Source organism: Natator depressus, chromosome 1 (assembly GCF_965152275.1).
Source record: "Natator depressus isolate rNatDep1 chromosome 1, rNatDep2.hap1, whole genome shotgun sequence".
Taxonomy (NCBI): Eukaryota; Metazoa; Chordata; order Testudines; family Cheloniidae; genus Natator; species Natator depressus.
In genome coordinates this window covers 324,249,614-324,266,527 of record NC_134234.1, presented here as the reverse complement: position 1 = coordinate 324,266,527, position 16,914 = coordinate 324,249,614, and the positions used below count along the sequence as shown (strand labels likewise).

Below are 16,914 nucleotides of genomic sequence, written 5' to 3'. Positions count from 1 at the left end.
TTAATATCCTAAACACTCCATATTGCAAATGAAACTTTAAAAAGATACTTGAAAGGTTCGAGTTGTTTTTACATTTGTCACTACTGCTGACCCGTTTGAAACAAACACTCCAGCTAAATCTGGAGATCAAGGTCTTTTAAATGGAATGCCCTGGTTGCAGTGTAGCATAAACAGCAATTAGACGTTAGACTCAGATGGAAATGGAAGAGAAATATCAGGCCTCTCCTTTTGCAATATTGTATTGGCACAACAAGAAGTCTTTTTAAATGTTAAGCATCCCAAGCATTAGGGCTTCCACCACTTTGCAATCTTCACTTCTGGAGGAATTCTTCATCACTGCACATGTGCAGAATTCATGTTTGGTGCAGAATTCTACCTCCCTCCCCGCCCACAGCAGAAAATATATTCTGCCCAAGTGTGGCAGTTCCAACTTTTCCCACCAGAGTCTGCTGTGGCAACAGAACAGCCAGCAGCATGAACACAGCCGGCAGTTCTGGTACCACAGCAGAATCTAATGGGTAAAAGGCGGAACAGCAGCACCTCTGGGGCAGAATATATTTTCGGGGGGGGGGGGGGGGGGGGAATTCTGTGCAATTCCCTCAGGAGAAGAAGTTCATCACAGCACCCTGCCTGCAGAGCTAGGTTAAGACAGAGTGGGGCACACAGAGCTGTTGGTGGGGGGCACAGACTGGGGTTCAGAATGGCTGGGGGAGAACAGAGTGGGGCATGGGCTCAGGAACTAGTGGGGTGAGAGCCTTGAGCCAGGGGTTGAATGGGAGTGGGGATGTAAGGCCACCTGGGGATGGGGGGGCCGCAGGGACCTCTGGGGATGAGGGGTTCGGGGACAGGGACAAAAGTGTCTGTCTAAATGGGAGTCAGCCAGGTTCTGCACGGGGGAGGCTCCCCAACAATACCACCCCTACCCCTCAAAAAACCCATTCCATACTTCTCAAACTCACATGCAACAACCCTCCAAGTTCACCCCAGGCTCCTTTCCTCTCTCTCAGCTCCTCTGCTACCCCTGACTCCCCCAAGCCTTTGCACTGTTTCTGATGAGTGCAGGAAATACAGAGTTCAATATTGTAATTTAAATGAATACAAAGTTCTGTATTAATATGCCTAGTAAGGAATCTATTTGTCCAAAAAAAAAAAAAAAATTTTTTTTTTTTAAACCAGAATCTTTGTTTTGGTTTGTATTCTTACAGACATACTTGCCGACAGGTATTTTGAAATAAATTAACAAAATAATTGAAACTGGCATAATTCTATTGTGTTATTTTGACAAATAAAATATGCAAAATCTTAAAATATTGTGCGCAGAATTTTTTGGTGCAGAATTTCCCCAGGAGTAAATCTTTGTGGGTTCATAATTATTGACACCATACCAGGCTTTTTAACCCCCTCAGAAGTCAGAGCTGAACCTGGTGTCACCGCACTTAAGGAACCATGCATTTCAAAGCCAGAAGGTTTAGCCACTAACGCTGCCTCAACAGCATAGCAAGGAGGCAATTCCAATAGTCCTTTCTGGTGCTGAGGGTGATGCACACAGAGCAAGGAAAAAAGTTAATTACTTTCCATTAATATTCTTGAGTGTTCTGCGCCAAAAAATTAAAATATTTTTGCTGCAGAATTTTTAAAGTTCTGCAAATTTTATTTGTGAAATAAATGTGGAGGCTCCAGCATAGCATTGGGGAGCATAGGCCACTGGTTGCACAAAGGTGGGAGATCACTGTGCAGCTCCCCCCAGGACACGGACTCAGCAGTGAGGCTGAACCAAACCCTGACACAACGACAAGTGCAAGAACTTGGCCTGCCCCAGAAACACCCCAGGGCCCTGCCCCTCTGTGCCAGGTGCATCAGGTGCGGGCAGGCAGGCTCAGCAAGGCAGGACCGAAGTGGGAAGGGGATTAGTGTGAGGGGATCCAGGTGTGGGTTGAGAGGGTTCTGTGTGGGGCAATCTGGGTGCGGGCGGCTCCGTGGGGGATCCAGGTGTGGGAGGGATCTGGATGCACAGGGGCTTGTTGGGGAGGGGTTCTGGGTGCAATGGAAATGGGACTCTGAGGGGGTCCAGGCGATGGTTGGGGTTCAGCAGGGGTGCGTGGAAGATGCAGGGGAGGGTCCAGATGCAGCTTGTTGGGGGCTCAGTGGGGTGGGAATCCGGGTGGCTTGTTGGAGTGGTCCAGGTGCAGGGGGAGTGGAGCTCATCAGAGGAGGGATTCTGAGTGTGGGGCCCGGCGGGAGGGTCTGGATGCACAGGGGTTGGGCAGATGGGGGAGCAGCTCCCTGTACAGGGATCCCTCCCCTTGCAGCTGAGGAATGCAGGAAACAGGGTGTTTGCAGAGCTTCCTTCAGCCAGGGCAGAAATCTGGGGATGGGTCTGACCTGGCCCTGGATGCCATGCAAGGGAAGAGGAAGTCCTGTCCTCCCCAGCCCAGCCAGGACTAGCAGCTGAGCCCGGTGCAGGATAGAAGCCACCAGCTAGGTCTTCCCCAGTCCTGCCTCCTACCCAACGGTGATTTACCTCTCTGCTGGCTGCCCTGGGCCCCTGAAATATACTGCTGGGGAGGGTTGCATGACTACTCTTGTGGCTTCCCTTTGCTTCCCCGTCAGCAAGTCATTTTTCTCCAGGAAAGCAAAGATCTGCGGTGAACATAAATTCTGTGCATGCACACTGCTGCAGAATTCCCCCAGAAGTACATTAAGCAGAGGAAACAATGCTGGGCAAGAGGTGCACCTCTGGAACCCTGGTTTCTTTATCTTTGGTTCCAACATACCAGAACAAAGGAACTGCATCAGATCCTGAGCCAAAAAAAGAAAAAACACCTAATGCCTAATTAAAGAAGTCAGCAGCACTGGAAATGATCTAGTTCAATAAATCCAATTCCAAGGACCTGGCAAGGTTCCTGACCCACCTATCACAGTTGTAAGGAAATGATGTAGTCTGTGTGCCATATCCCTTTTACAGTTGCACCCTTCAAACACTCAGGGGCAGGAGACATGAAAGCGCCAGTCCAAGCCTTCTGGCACATCAAGAATGGGTATGTGAAGAGGCCCCTTGAAGAAGTACCACATTTTAAAGTGGACTCACATGGAAACTAGTTTTGGAGATATTTTAGGCTGCATTCCATATTCAACATATTGAATTCACATGAAATTCAAAGGAATTTTGAGGAAGATGCCAAAATTGAGATATGGCACACAGTTCACAATATAGTTAATTTAAGCTGATTTAAAACTTTTAGAGAAACTGACTCAAGCACTACAGTACTTATGTAGAACATTTATCAAAACATGAATAACTCCTTTACCAAGATAGATAAGAGCCAATACACAGCAAATTATGTTTAAAAAAAATAAAAGTAGTGCAATTAAATGTAAGATTAGTTTTAGCTCCTTTATTATTTTTTTAACCCTTTTGAAAAACAGACCACTAGAGAACTGCTGAAATTATGTGGTTCCACTTAGAAAAAGAAAAATAGTAAATGTTTTAGCTTGTATTTATAATTTGGAAGAATAAGCAAATTATAAGAATCGTCTACTATATATTTCAACCAGATGTTCATAGGGTAATCTAATAATATACTGGCATAAGTGGACCAAATTCTGGCTGAAAAATCCAAGGCCAACAGCAGGAACCCAAGACAGATATTAGACCTTACTCTGCTTCACCTAGAAACCTGTGGAGAGACTGTTCTAGAAATCTTAAAGTAGCCACAGATGGGCATTCAACCCCAAAGCTCAGAGGCTTGACCTTTATGTTACACAGAAACTGCGTTCCACAACACATATGATTCATACTTTGCAAATGTATATGAAGTGAGGGTGGATGGGGCTAACAGCAGTCTGTATATAGATGGGTTTTTACAGAGGCAGACAACCATGTTAGGAGCCTTTTGGTGTAGCTACATAACTTGACCTCTGATGTCAAAATAAACTGCTTTCAAATGATCATTTATTAAGTACCACAGAAGTACACTTTATACAGCATAGTTTAGCAGCAGAGAGATGACAGTCTGAAAGAATTTAATACACAAAAATAGGACACAAATAAAAACCTATACCCAATCTTGTTTTAAGCGGTTTCTTGAAGGTGGAGACTGAGGGGGGTTGGTATGTTAGTGAAGTAATATTAAGCAAGATATTTATGGGTGGAGGGAAGGTGTGGTTTTTTTTTTGTTTTTTTGTTTTTAAAGACATGCACCATACATTAAGGCTCAGAGTACATATATCAAGTCTAACACAACATAATTACATCTTGCAAAGGACAAAGACCATTGTCCACAAAACAACCAAATCACCAAATTTTCTCCCTACTTGAGAAAAATAGCACTTGGACCATCCTGAATGTCAGTAAGCTTGTGATTCATTAAATCTGAAGAGGGAGCACTCTCCAGAGCCAAAAACCCAACACCAGAAGTGTCCTGCCCCCACAACTCCCTCATGGCATTAAACACCTGAAGTTTTAGTTCAAGCACCTGGGCTGACCTCAGCTGATCACAAGGAGAAAGTTTCAGACAGCCAATAACCTAACCAGGGTGGATAAAAATCAGTTGTTTTTTTTTGATAAAATACTTTTTGCGGGGGGGGGAAGAATCCTATCTAAAGAAAGTTTTAATTAAGATACATCATAGCTCAAAGATATCTCATCATGGAATAGGGATTATAAATTCTAATTCCACAGTATGAAACAATATATTCATGTAATGTTTAAAAAAAGTTTTGTAAATGAGTTCCAATAGTTCATGGATTAGGGGACCCAATCTTATGGGGTTCCAGGGACTTGTGGATAGATTTAGTTTAATCTTTCTATCTACCCAATGGGACTCGGTATCTTCTAGACTGAGCACTATCAGAGATGCTTAGTTTTGCAGTTCTCAAACTGTGGATTGTCTCCAGAGATAACATTTGTTAACAGCAAAAATAATAATAATAATAATAATAATATACAGAGGTGAGAAATAACAGACCTCAACCCTATTATTCCTCTGCAAATTTGTGTACACAGTCAATCCCTTACCTCTCTCAAAAAGTGTAAAAAGTTTGAAAAAGTTCAATGAATTAGAAGATTGTTGGGGGTGGAATAGATCTGGACAAAGAAGAAGTCTGGAGATAAATGTGAGAAGGGAGTGACAGGCAGTAGAAACAAAAGTGAAACTGTTTGAGCAGCATACTCCAGAAGTCTTGAGGTCTTTCTGAGTGTAGCCTTCATTGATTTGAGATCTACCATACTATTCTCACTACAAGGAAAAACCTATAATGGCAGCAGGCTGTAAAAGAGACCCAGTTTGGAAATATTTTAATGAAGTTCCTCTACCTGTGGGTAAGATAGGCATGCGTGCAAAACGCAAACAGTGAAAAAAAGAAATGCAAGGCCTGGTTGCCCAAAATAACGACATCATGAGAAGTGTTCCTTCTCAGGAGGAAGCTGCATTGAAGATGATGAAAGGAACATGTCTGAACATGCAGGATCTTTGGGTTGGTAAACTTTTATTTCATACTTCTTTCTTAAGGACTGCTTGTCTTCCTTCTGGACTATTCTTGAATTCTCATGTTTGAGCAAAAAATATAGTTGCTACTGTATGGTACTAGCATTTTAGATGCAGTTGTGATAAAAAATAAATAGTTGAAATAGGTAGGTCTTCCTTTTACAGTTTCACCTTTAAAGTAGTACCCAGTGTCAGTGAATGCAATGGAGTAATACTAAATGAGCAGTATGGCAATAATAATTAAATAACTGCATTGACTTATTTTGTTTAGGAGAATCCATCCTCAACATACAGGATTCTGAAGACTATCCACCTTCAAGATCACCATCATTTTCTATAGTTTCATAGTTCTGCCAATGATAGCGTTTCAGTCACATCATGTATGTCACATAGCCACAGTATATCACCTGTAGCAAAGAGGAAAAAAAAAATCTCCATCATCCAGAAACAACCATAGGTAAGTTTTTGTTTTTTTTAATATCTGCTGGTTCTTATCAAAAAAAGAGGTAATTGATGAAAAAATTGCCCAGTTTGTTTATGCAACAAACTCTCCTTTCCATATAATTAAGAACCCACACTTTATTAAAATGGTTCAGTCATTAAGACCAGGATACAGTCCACCCAACAGTGCAGGTGTCACAGGCAAACTGCTGGATAAAGTGTATGAAAGAGAAATTGAGCAGTGTGCAAAAGGTCTAGAGAGTGAAATTATTAACCTGAGTCTTGATGGGTGGAGCAATGTCCACAATGATCCTGCTGTATTTGCTTGTGTGGCAACAGAAGAAGGAAATGTCTTCCTTCCAGAAACAACTGATACATCAGGAAATGCACACAAAGCAGAATACTTACAAGTAGCAGCAGTAAAAGCTATAACAAAGTGTGGAAAAAAAATTTAAAATGTCTAGTACACAGGTTGATCACAGACAATGCTGCAAATGTATCCAAGATGAGAAGAAATTTAGAAGAGAGTCCCAAGCTAACAACATATAGTTGTAGAGCTCATTTGATGCACCTCCTAGCCAAAGACTTCAGTGTTCCAGAAATAAAAGTTAAATGTTGTTGAAATTGCAAAATACTTCCGTAACAACCACTTTACAGCAGCTGCTCTGAAAAAAAGTGGGAGGAACCAAGCTAACTCTCCCACAAGACATACGATGGAACTCAGTCGTGGACTGTTTTGAACACTGTATCAAGAACTGGCCTAATCTGATGACAGTTTGTGAACAAAATCGTGAAAAAACAGATGGCACTGTCATAGCCCAAGTTCTCAACACTGGGCTTAAGAGAAATGTTGAACACATGCCGAGTACCCTGAAGCCTATTTCTGTAGCCTTGAACAAAATGCAGAGAAATAGCTGTTTATTTGCTGACACAGTTGAAATTTGGAAGGAACTGAGTGAGATCTTAAAAAGAAAAATATGCAATGACAGAGCTGAATTACAAGCATTAAAAAAAAAACAAATGGGACAAACACGGTCTCTAGCTCATTTTCTTGCAAATATTCTCAATACTCTGTACCAGGGTCAAACCTTAACTGCTGAAGCAGGGGAGTTGGCTGTGACATGGGCATCCAGCAATCATCCCTCCATAATGCCAACTATAATAAACTTCAGAACTAAAGGGCGAACCATTCAAGAAGTAAGTTTGCTGAGGATGTTTTAAAGAAAGTCACACCAGTGAACTGGAGGAAGTCACTTAAGCACTTGGATTCAGAGACTGTTCAAGGGATAATCTCACTTAACAGCAGTAGCTTCTTCTGCCGGTGTAGAAAGAATATTTTCTTCCTTTGGACTAATTCATTCTAAATTGAGAAATCGTTTGGGACCTGAAAAAGCAGGAAAGCTTTTTTTCTTTTCCAGATTAAGAACCCACACTTTACAGGAACAAACAGGAAAATGGTGAAGATGACTGAGTTAGCTGCAGAAGCCAGTATTTTAAGTTTCTCATGTTGACCTGACTGACATAGTTAAATGAAATATATTTTTTAAAAAACAAAAATTAAGTTTGACTATTTTAGTTAAAATTAACAAAAACAAACCTGATTTTAAAAAACTTGAATGGTTTAAATTCAAAAATGCATATGCTTGTTTTGTTAAAATATTGTATGTTTGCTGTTGAAGAAAAAAATCCAGAATACATAAGGTCGTTATAGTTAAATAAAACAAATTTAAATGTCTGTCTGGTGATGTTCTCCTCCTAATACAACATGGCAAGAAAATCCTCCAAATATTAATGATTATCCTGTTGAACTGGAGACTGTTCACATCCCAGTGACTTCATAAATATCTGCTTCAGTTACCTTTGGTAAATGAAATAACCAAACAATTATTCATTTTCTGATATAGCTGTAAAAGCTAATCTGAAAAGTTTTCAAAATAAATCACTTTAAAAATGTACAGTCTGCATCTTCTAAAAATGAAGCCTACATCTGAGTTGCGAAGAATATGTATTAAGGTTATAACAGCCAACAAGAATGCACTTTTATGTAGCAATCCATGATTAAATAGAGTCTTCTTGACTAGTGATTTAAATCAATTTGATTTAAATCAAATCCACCCTGAACCTAACCATACTTAAAAGACCATCACAGTGAATTACACCTGAAAGAGAGCACGGTTGCTGAAAACCTAGTATGTTTATTGACTACCATCACCTAGCAAGCAGGAAATACCATCTGCTGCTTTCAAGTAGTCTTTAACTATAGCCCCATGTAGAGCATATTGTCAAACCAAGTTGACAGACTGATTACTGTGGCATGGTCTAGATTTCTAAGGAATACGTTGTAGATGCCTAACCAGGCAGAGAGAAAAAACCGAGCACCCTCACAGTAAGGACTGGTGAAGAAAAGATAGAGGTCATCCCCCTATTGGTAGCCCCATCAACCAAAATAGTCTTGTAGTCTTCCACAGTGGCCTTGCATACATGAAGATCAGGAAAGATGAAGCCTCATGGAACTGTACAACAGGCACTTGAGAGCCAGTAAGCAATAGGCCCAAGCCTCTGAGAACAATGAAAATCATATGACCCACACTGGATGGGTCCACAAGCAAGTCAACAGTATCAAAGGCAGCTGACAAATATTAATAAAATTAAACATGGCTACCTGACCAGCATCCTTTGCTAGAATGAAGTCAACCACAGAGACCAGAGCAATCTCAGTGCTATGCCCAGTCCAAAACACAAAATGAAAAAAATCAAGGATATCCAAGGATTCCAAATGGCATGGAGGTACAATTTTCTCAAGTCTCTCCTTCTCAAAAAAAGTGGATTAGAAGCAGGGCAATAGTTGGTGACATTGTCAAGCAATATATTGAATAAGGGCTGATCATAATGTAAAGTACATTTCTACACTGAAAAGAGACCTCAAAAAAAAAAAAAAAAAAAAAGGAGAGAGAACAGGCTGTCTGGGTGGAAGCCAGTACTGCTTCGTAAGATTGTCTCTTGAGTAGCCAGTCATTGAGATACAGGAAGACTAAAATCTCCTCTCGATGAAGGTAAGCAGCTACTATCACTAGAACCTTTGAGAATACTCAGTATTGAAAATGATCCTGGCCCATGGTAAATCTAACTTGTTTCCTGGGGGGTGGAGAGGGGAAGAGCATGCGGATAATTGGAGCCCTGTAAGTTAAGGGTGAAAACCAATCTCTTCTAGAGAAGGAATTATAGCTTCCAGAGTCACCGCCTTGAACTTCTGAGACTTTACAAATTTATTCATTTGTCTTAGATCTAAGATGAGTCATCTACCATCCTTCTTTGCAGCAAGAAAATACTTTAATAAAACCCCTACCCTCTCTCAAGAGATGGGACTGGCTCTATTGCTCCTAAGCAAAAGATAGTGTGCCCTTCTTGATCATGAGAGGGACCCCGAAGAGGGAAGAAAGAGAGGGACAAAGTGGATGGTGTAGCCCGATGTTATCCGCCTCTATGACTTGTCTGTTGTTGTAATTTGTCACTAAGCCTGTTGGAAATGGGAAAGGCACTCTCCAAAGGCGAGGAGGTGGGTGAATGGTTGCAGCATGTCAGTTAGAGGTGCATAAAGAATCAAACCCCCAAACCAACCATCAAACTTGTTTCAGTGATGACTGGGCGAGTTGCGCTCTCTCTCTCTAGAAGTGTTTTTTTCCAGCGGATTCAGTGGCTATGAAATCCAGACAACTAGGCAGGGCATGACCTCTGGGCAATTTGAGACCCACTTGAATGGTTTGTTCGTAGGAAAGTATATACCCAGAGATATTAACATTGCCCGGGAGTCAGTGTATGCAGGAACTTATCCATGGTTCATGAGTAAGGCTGTGAGTCTGTCACAGAGGTCACTGATTCCGTGACTTTTTTTTTTACTTTTGCAGCGGCTGGTGCTGGCTCAGGGCCTGCCTGAGTCAGGCAGCCAGCCACTGGGCCAGCAGTAGCAGTTTGGGTGTGTGGGAGGGGGCTCATGGCTAGGGGCAGGGGGTTGGAGGGTGCCTATTTTTAAGAAGGCGGGGAAGTGATCTGGGAAACAACAAGTCTGTTAGTTGAAAATCAGTTGTATGCAAGGTCTTAGAACAAAATTTTGAAAGAAAGTAGTTAAGGACAGAGGTAAAACGTAATTGGGATAAAATACAACATGGTCTTACAAAAAGTAGATCTTGCCAGACCAACCTGATCCTTCTTTGAGAAGATATCATTAAAAAAAAACAAAAAACAAAAAACACACAGCTAACGGAAATGCAGTGGATCTAGTCTACCTGGAATTCAGTAAGGCATCTGATACACTTCCACATGGGAAATTAGTTAAATTGGAGAAGATGGGGAAATTATTCTTGGATAGAGATTACTACTCCCTACCCCAATTTACTCCTTTTAAAGATGTTTGATTTGACTTCCACCTTGGATGTAGTAATCTCTACTTCCATATCCTCATTTCCATCAGCCACCCTGGCACTACTCCTAAACTCATTACCCTTATTAAAAACTGAGGCTAAGTATTTGTTTAGGTGTTGGCCATGCCTAGATTATCTTTAATCTCCACCCCATCCTCAGTGCTAAGCAGTCAGACTTCTTTTCTTGTTTTCTTTTTATTTATATGGCTATAGAACCTTTTACTATGGGTTATAAATTTCTTTCAAGGTCCAACTTCTGAAGTTAAAAAAAGAAAAGAAATTGCACAAGGAGAACACGTGAATCTACCCATCTATTATAGGTACCTATATGGCCCCAATCCCCTCAATCTTCTTAGTGCCATATAATCCTTAAAGCATTTATCCTCTCAATACCCCTGTGGGGTAGAGATGGGAAACTGAGGCAGAGACTAAGTCATTTGTCCAGTTTCAGACAGGAAGTCTGAGGCAGAGCAAGGAATTGAACCTGGGTGTCACAGTGCAGACTAGCACTTTAATTACTGGACCAATCGTTCCTCGGGGGGCTGGAGGGGGCACTAATAGGGACTATTTTTGCACATTTCAAAAAAAGTTATGTAAAATGTGGCATATTCAAGATGCACAAACACCATGGCTATAGACGTTTGGGAGGAGCTGCATAATACACTTGCATGTTCACCACTTTTGAAGAATGCAGGAGTTTCAAATTCATGTTGATACAGGCTTTACTATATTTAACATTCTTTTATATAATATCTAAACACTACACCTACCACTGAAATGCAATCAACTCAAACAAGAAATGACTGTTTAACGGCATACTCTGCTGTTAGATCAACACAAAGAATCCCATTACAAGGAAATCTTCCTTCCCATCCCCACCCCAAGATACAAACCAAGCAATATCTACTGAATTAACTCAGAATGAAATAAGAAATGCATCGTCCCTCTCCAAATCATTTTATTTCAAGGGGTGGGGGAGAGGGAAGGGAAGAGATGGGTGTGGGCTTTGTTTGGTTTGTTTTTTTTTTTTTAAGATAGGGAATGGGTAATTCTCATTTATACCATAAACAGCCTTTAGAATTTACTAATACTGGAAAATGTGGTAATTATCTACTAACCAGATATCTTGCTGGTATCAACAATTTTCTAATTTTGTCTCTCAGCAACGTAAAATCTGAGGGAAGGACAATCCTGTTCAGAATTACGTAATTCAGCCCAAGGTCTATTGGGGGCTTTCTATACATATAGTGTTTTAAAAGGAATGATCATAAAACAAGCCAGTCAGATTGGCAGATTATTCCCAGTCTTGGAAGCATAATACATGCAAAACAAATGGTAGCAGCAACATTTTGAATATAGTATCCCATAGCCTATGAAGACGCAAGAGAGGTTTAACCGGTCTGGAAGCAACAAGCTTTAGGACCTTGTAGCACGTCAGAAGGCTGTATCTGCTTTGCATTAATTTTCCAGATGGTAACCCACATCAGTAGTCAATCACAGATTACATTTTAAGTGTTCTTCCTCTGCCTCCTCCCTTTGATTTAAGGAGAATTGTCATAAGGCAAAATATTTACAAATTACTGTTAAACGATAGTCAATCTTCTTAACTCCAAGTGTGTTACACTCAGGAAAAAATTAAGAGTGAATGTAGAATATTGGTCTTAATCTGCCCCTCCTCATTTTACTACTAATATTTTTTAAAAGTGAAATCTCAAGTATCCATTTGAGATCCATTTATTTGGTTATGTAGATACAGAGGAATGTTTAACAGTTTAAGAACACTACTTCATAGGCTGTGACTCACCTACATATGTGAAGTGCAGGCAAATACACAAGAGCAGGCCTCTTAGACTTGTGTGCAAACAAAACAGCAATTTTGGAATACAGAAAGTTATTTTCTTCTTATTCAAACAGATTTGGCTAGTGTCCCTTTAAGCAGGGAAGAAAAGAACTTGGAATTGGAAACATTATTCCAGAAATCTCCTTGCCAGTGGAGAGAAGGAAGTTTTCCCTTGTGAATGATAAAGAAGAAAGACTCCCTTAAATTCTTCAGAAATGTAAGTTTTCATCTAAAAAGATATAAGGGTCTACTCTTCATGGTTCCAAAGAAGGCCTTCTAAACATATACAAATGCAGTTTTTGTTTTCTGAATATGCAGGAAACAGCCTGAAGAGAGATATGAATTTACAAATTTAAGGCCCCAAACCCAGCCTGAGCACTAGGGAGTTCTGCCAGGGATTGGAAGAGGAGGAAAACAGGACATTGCATCAGTACAGCAAACAAGGCCACCAACTCCAGTTTTAGGGCCAAGGACTATGCCACTTGTGTCTTAACTACGTGCAGAAGAATGGTCAGTTATTCTGTACAGCAGCAATCAACCTCAGCCAAAGTTTCTGCAGCACAATAGCATGCAGAGCTGGATTCTAGTGTGCATCTCTATATATGCTCACCATGTCCTGTCCCCTCACATCTTGCTCCACAAAACAAAACCTGTAAGAATATTCTGTGGGAACAAAATAGGAACAGGATTTGCCCTCAAAAGAAGTATATACTCCCTCAATTCTTCTCAGCAAGTGAAGCTTCTCTCAGTTTTAGTTTTATATTTCAAAACTAAACTTCTGTATGTCTGGAACTTCCAAGATAATTCCACCATCTCCCAGACTGCCTTCACACTTCATGTGCACTTAATTGTTCACTACTGCTCAATCTAATGAGATACTGGATGACTTGTAAGAAAGCTGATCAGAAGCTTCTGGAAAGTTAATGATAGCTGAGAAAGTTCCTTCTATGTTCTGAAAGTGAAATAAGACTACCAATTTCTACTTCACTGAAGAAAGAAAAGGGGATTGAGGAAGTGTTTACATGAAGCATATAGAATATGAAGGAAATGAAAGCAAACCAAATAAAGAGAAAGGGTTAAATTTAAAAAAAAAAAAAAAAAAAAAAAAAGAGGCAAGCTCTCAATTCCACTACATGTGAAAAAGATAAAAATATATTTTCCTGAAGTCAGTGGGGAAGTCTGAACGCCAAGCAGGATCCACAGCAGATGTTAAGTGAAGTAATGCAACTCTGGCAATTTCCATTTTTCTATTTCTGTTGGGGAAGCCCACTAAAAAAGGTTAAGCCTACCAAAAATTCTGAGAGAGCTGGAACAGCAGAAGTAAGGAATGAACTACTGCCGCATGACCAAGGAAGTGCTGAGGAAGGACTCCACCTACCCTGCCAGGACAGCAGAAGCAGACAGACAGTCTCTTTCCACTACAAAAACAGAGTTGGTTCTTGAATTAGGATCCATTAGAAAACAGCATGTAAATAGTTTCCTTATAACGCTTTGCCAATTTATAGCAAAAAAGAAATTACCTCACTGGACTCCCTTAACAGTGATTTAGTACCTTCACTATAATTCTGAACAGTAACTTTACCTATCAAAAGTTATTAAAATTTCTCTTATTAGAAATTTAGGTAATGTCAGCCCTGTCATGCTTAATTAAGGCAACAGAGGGCTGGTAGAACCCTAAACTTTAATTTAAAACATTATTTTCTAGCCCTTTTCCTCAAAGACTGACAGAATGTAACCCAGTCATTAAGAGGGGCACTATTGGAATTTTTTTCTCCATAAAGAGACTACAGAGCTTTGTAAATGAGAGCTTCACATGTTGAGAACCAAGAGGCCACCTAAAACTTGTTGGAGGTTCTTCCGTCCTGTGGGCTTAAAGAAAACTTTTAAAAAAATCCAACCCCTCATAGCACGTACACACAGTGCACATACTGCCAGAGGCCTGGTCATCCTGTGTATTTTATAGTTCTGTTGCTGCTCCTTGGCTTTGCTCTGGCATGAATATTTGTCCTAGGAGTAACCCATTTCCTTCATTTAGTAAACCTTAGCATTCCAGTGACCATTGGAGAGATGAGACTGATGTGCTCTCTCTCCCCATGGCAAAATTAAGTCCAAGGACTTCTTTATGGGACCATGTGGAAGCATGGGGAACTACAACTGCCTCACACCTTGCAATGAGTCTGAGTCACAAAGAGACAACATGGGCATATGCCAGAAGAACAGACTTGAGGGTGGGGACAGGAGGTGAAGACACAGGATATCTTACCTAGGGGATCCTGACTCTAGAGCTGTGGAGTGTGCATAATTAACCAGACAGGTGAGTTCAGCAGTGACCAACTGCAGCATGGATAGCCAGAGAAAAACTAACTGAATTGAAGTATTTATATCAGAATGGCAACTCATCCACATGGAGCTTGCACCAATGAATTCCAACAAAACTGAGTTAAGTCAATTCTGAAGTAGCTTAATAATTTAGTTAGCAAGATAAGCAGACAGAAGCTCAGCTGTGTGCGGACACATGGCAGATTGTGCTGGAAAAAGAAAAGTGCAACTTCCTTGTGTGCACAAGTCTCAAAAAAAGGAACAGTGTCGATCCACCTCCTTGTTCTCACTTGTCTCCCCCTCAAGGCCTACAGACGCAGGGATCCCCTTCCTATGACATTACGAGATCTGTAGAAGGAAAGGGAGCCTCTTGGAGGGTAAAGAAATCATTTTCTTTTCTGTGGATTTAAGAACCACCCCCCACACACTAGGTTCATCAGCCAACACACACCCCCAACCAGAAGCTGCTCCCTCAACTTACACCTACACTGCAATGAAAAACCTGCAGCTGGCCCATATCAGCTGACTCAGTCTGCAATGCTGTTCCATTGTGGTGTAGACTTCTGGGCTCAGGCTAGAGCCCAGGCTCTAAGATCCTGCAAGGCAGGAGGGTCGTAGAGCTCAGGCTGAAGTCTGATTATGTAAACACTAGAAGATGTAAACCAATCTGTGTATTAAAGTGCCTTTCAAATGCTTCCTTTTATGGTGGGTAAAAATTAGCTTTCAATCTAAAGTGTCATCTTAATGTTAATCATTTAAAACCACCATTCATAAACGCTCTCACATTTCAGAGAAGGTACCAGTGGGCCTCTAATGTTAACTTGCCCAAAAAACAAACTGCATTTCACATTTTCAAAATGAGTATTTGTATTATGCCAGCTTAAACCTGAAATGCTTAGGTCTTTAAGCTATGGTGTTAATTGTCATCAGGCAATTTGCAAAGGTAGTTAGGGTCAACAGTTTGAACTACCTGGTGCATTTGACAGCATACTAACAAGACACGAGTACCCGCACACAACAAAAGTTTTTGGTCATTGCTTTGCTTTTGCAGGGCAATCAGGTATCAGAAGGAAAAAAAGTGTTTTATGCATTTCACCTGCTGTTTTTGAAGAGTTCAGATACCATTTTCTACTCTAAGGTTAAAAGAATTAAAAAAGGACAAAAATATACTCCCAATTTATTCACCCTATTAACCCACCAAATAGGTTAGTGTAACATAATATGGTCAATGCTAGAAGAACAGAAGACCAGGACTCATTTTACATTCTCATTTTATAGTCCCTTACTCTGCTGTCTCAAATATCTCCAATTTTATGCGACAGTCTTGAACAAACTAATATGCAATTTAACAGTTCTTTCAATATGAGGATCTCAAAGAGGTTCACCAAAAAAAAAAAAAACCAACCAACCAACATCAATGAATTAAGCCTCATATCTCAAGGTGCTGAGGAAATATTACTCTCATTTCAAGAATGAGGAAACAGAGATTAAAAGATTTGCCCAAGATAACAAAGTCTCTTGTATATCAGGATATAGAATCTAAATCTCCCAATTCCCAGACCTGTGATTTAGCCACATCACAATCCATCTCCTTAAAATACTCTTTTGCTGCATATTCACATTGTCAGTCTTGTTATTACTGACCAAGACTTGTTAAGAAGGACCTTTGTGTTTGGAAATTGATATGCTTATATAGTGACACACACAACTTTATATTTTTTTATATATATATAAATAAAATAAATAAATAAATAATGCAGGGCCAGTATATCTTAAATATGTAAATCATTTAAAATTTTTAACAGCTATAATCAGTATCACTAAGGGTATGCTACAGGCCCCAGCTGCCTTAAAAAACAAAGAAATATCCAAAGTGTAAAACCATATCACACCACTTACTGTCACCTTGTGATCTGCTCTTCCTACCTCCTAAGGATGAAATGGAGGGAGTGTGAAGGGAAATTCAATTGAGAACTAATGTATGTCACTTGCACAGTAAGCAAACATTTCATATAATAGGTTACCAAAACAAATAAAATTTAAAAAAAATGCACTAATAGCAGCCAGGGTCACAGGGAAACAGAAAGCAGTAGAAAGTTGTCTCTTCTCTAATACACAACATTCAGAAGAAAAGGTAGGCTGCTTTTCTTAACTGTAGAAGGAAGTCTACCGTAAATCTGAATAAAGCTACAGAAAAATGCATATGCCTTCTGAAGGTAACCTTTTCTGCTACAGGTCTCAATTTTTTTAAATGAAAGGCAGTTGCATCATTTTGACATCTTGTTTATGTTTGATAGCATGGCATTCTGCTGAAGAATCCTGTGCTCTTTAGCTACTACAAGATTTTCTGAATGAGAATCGAGTCATACTTGGTCATGGAATTTGATCTAAATTTTATCTCTATACCTGT

General features: G+C 40.2%; 1 protein-coding gene across 2 annotated transcripts in view; it reads right to left on the bottom strand.

Moving 5' to 3' along the window:
* The window catches only part of RSBN1L (round spermatid basic protein 1 like), a 99,603-nt gene that overhangs the window by 77,379 nt on the left and 5,310 nt on the right, over positions 1-16,914 (bottom strand). The gene's annotated exons all lie outside the window — the stretch shown is intronic.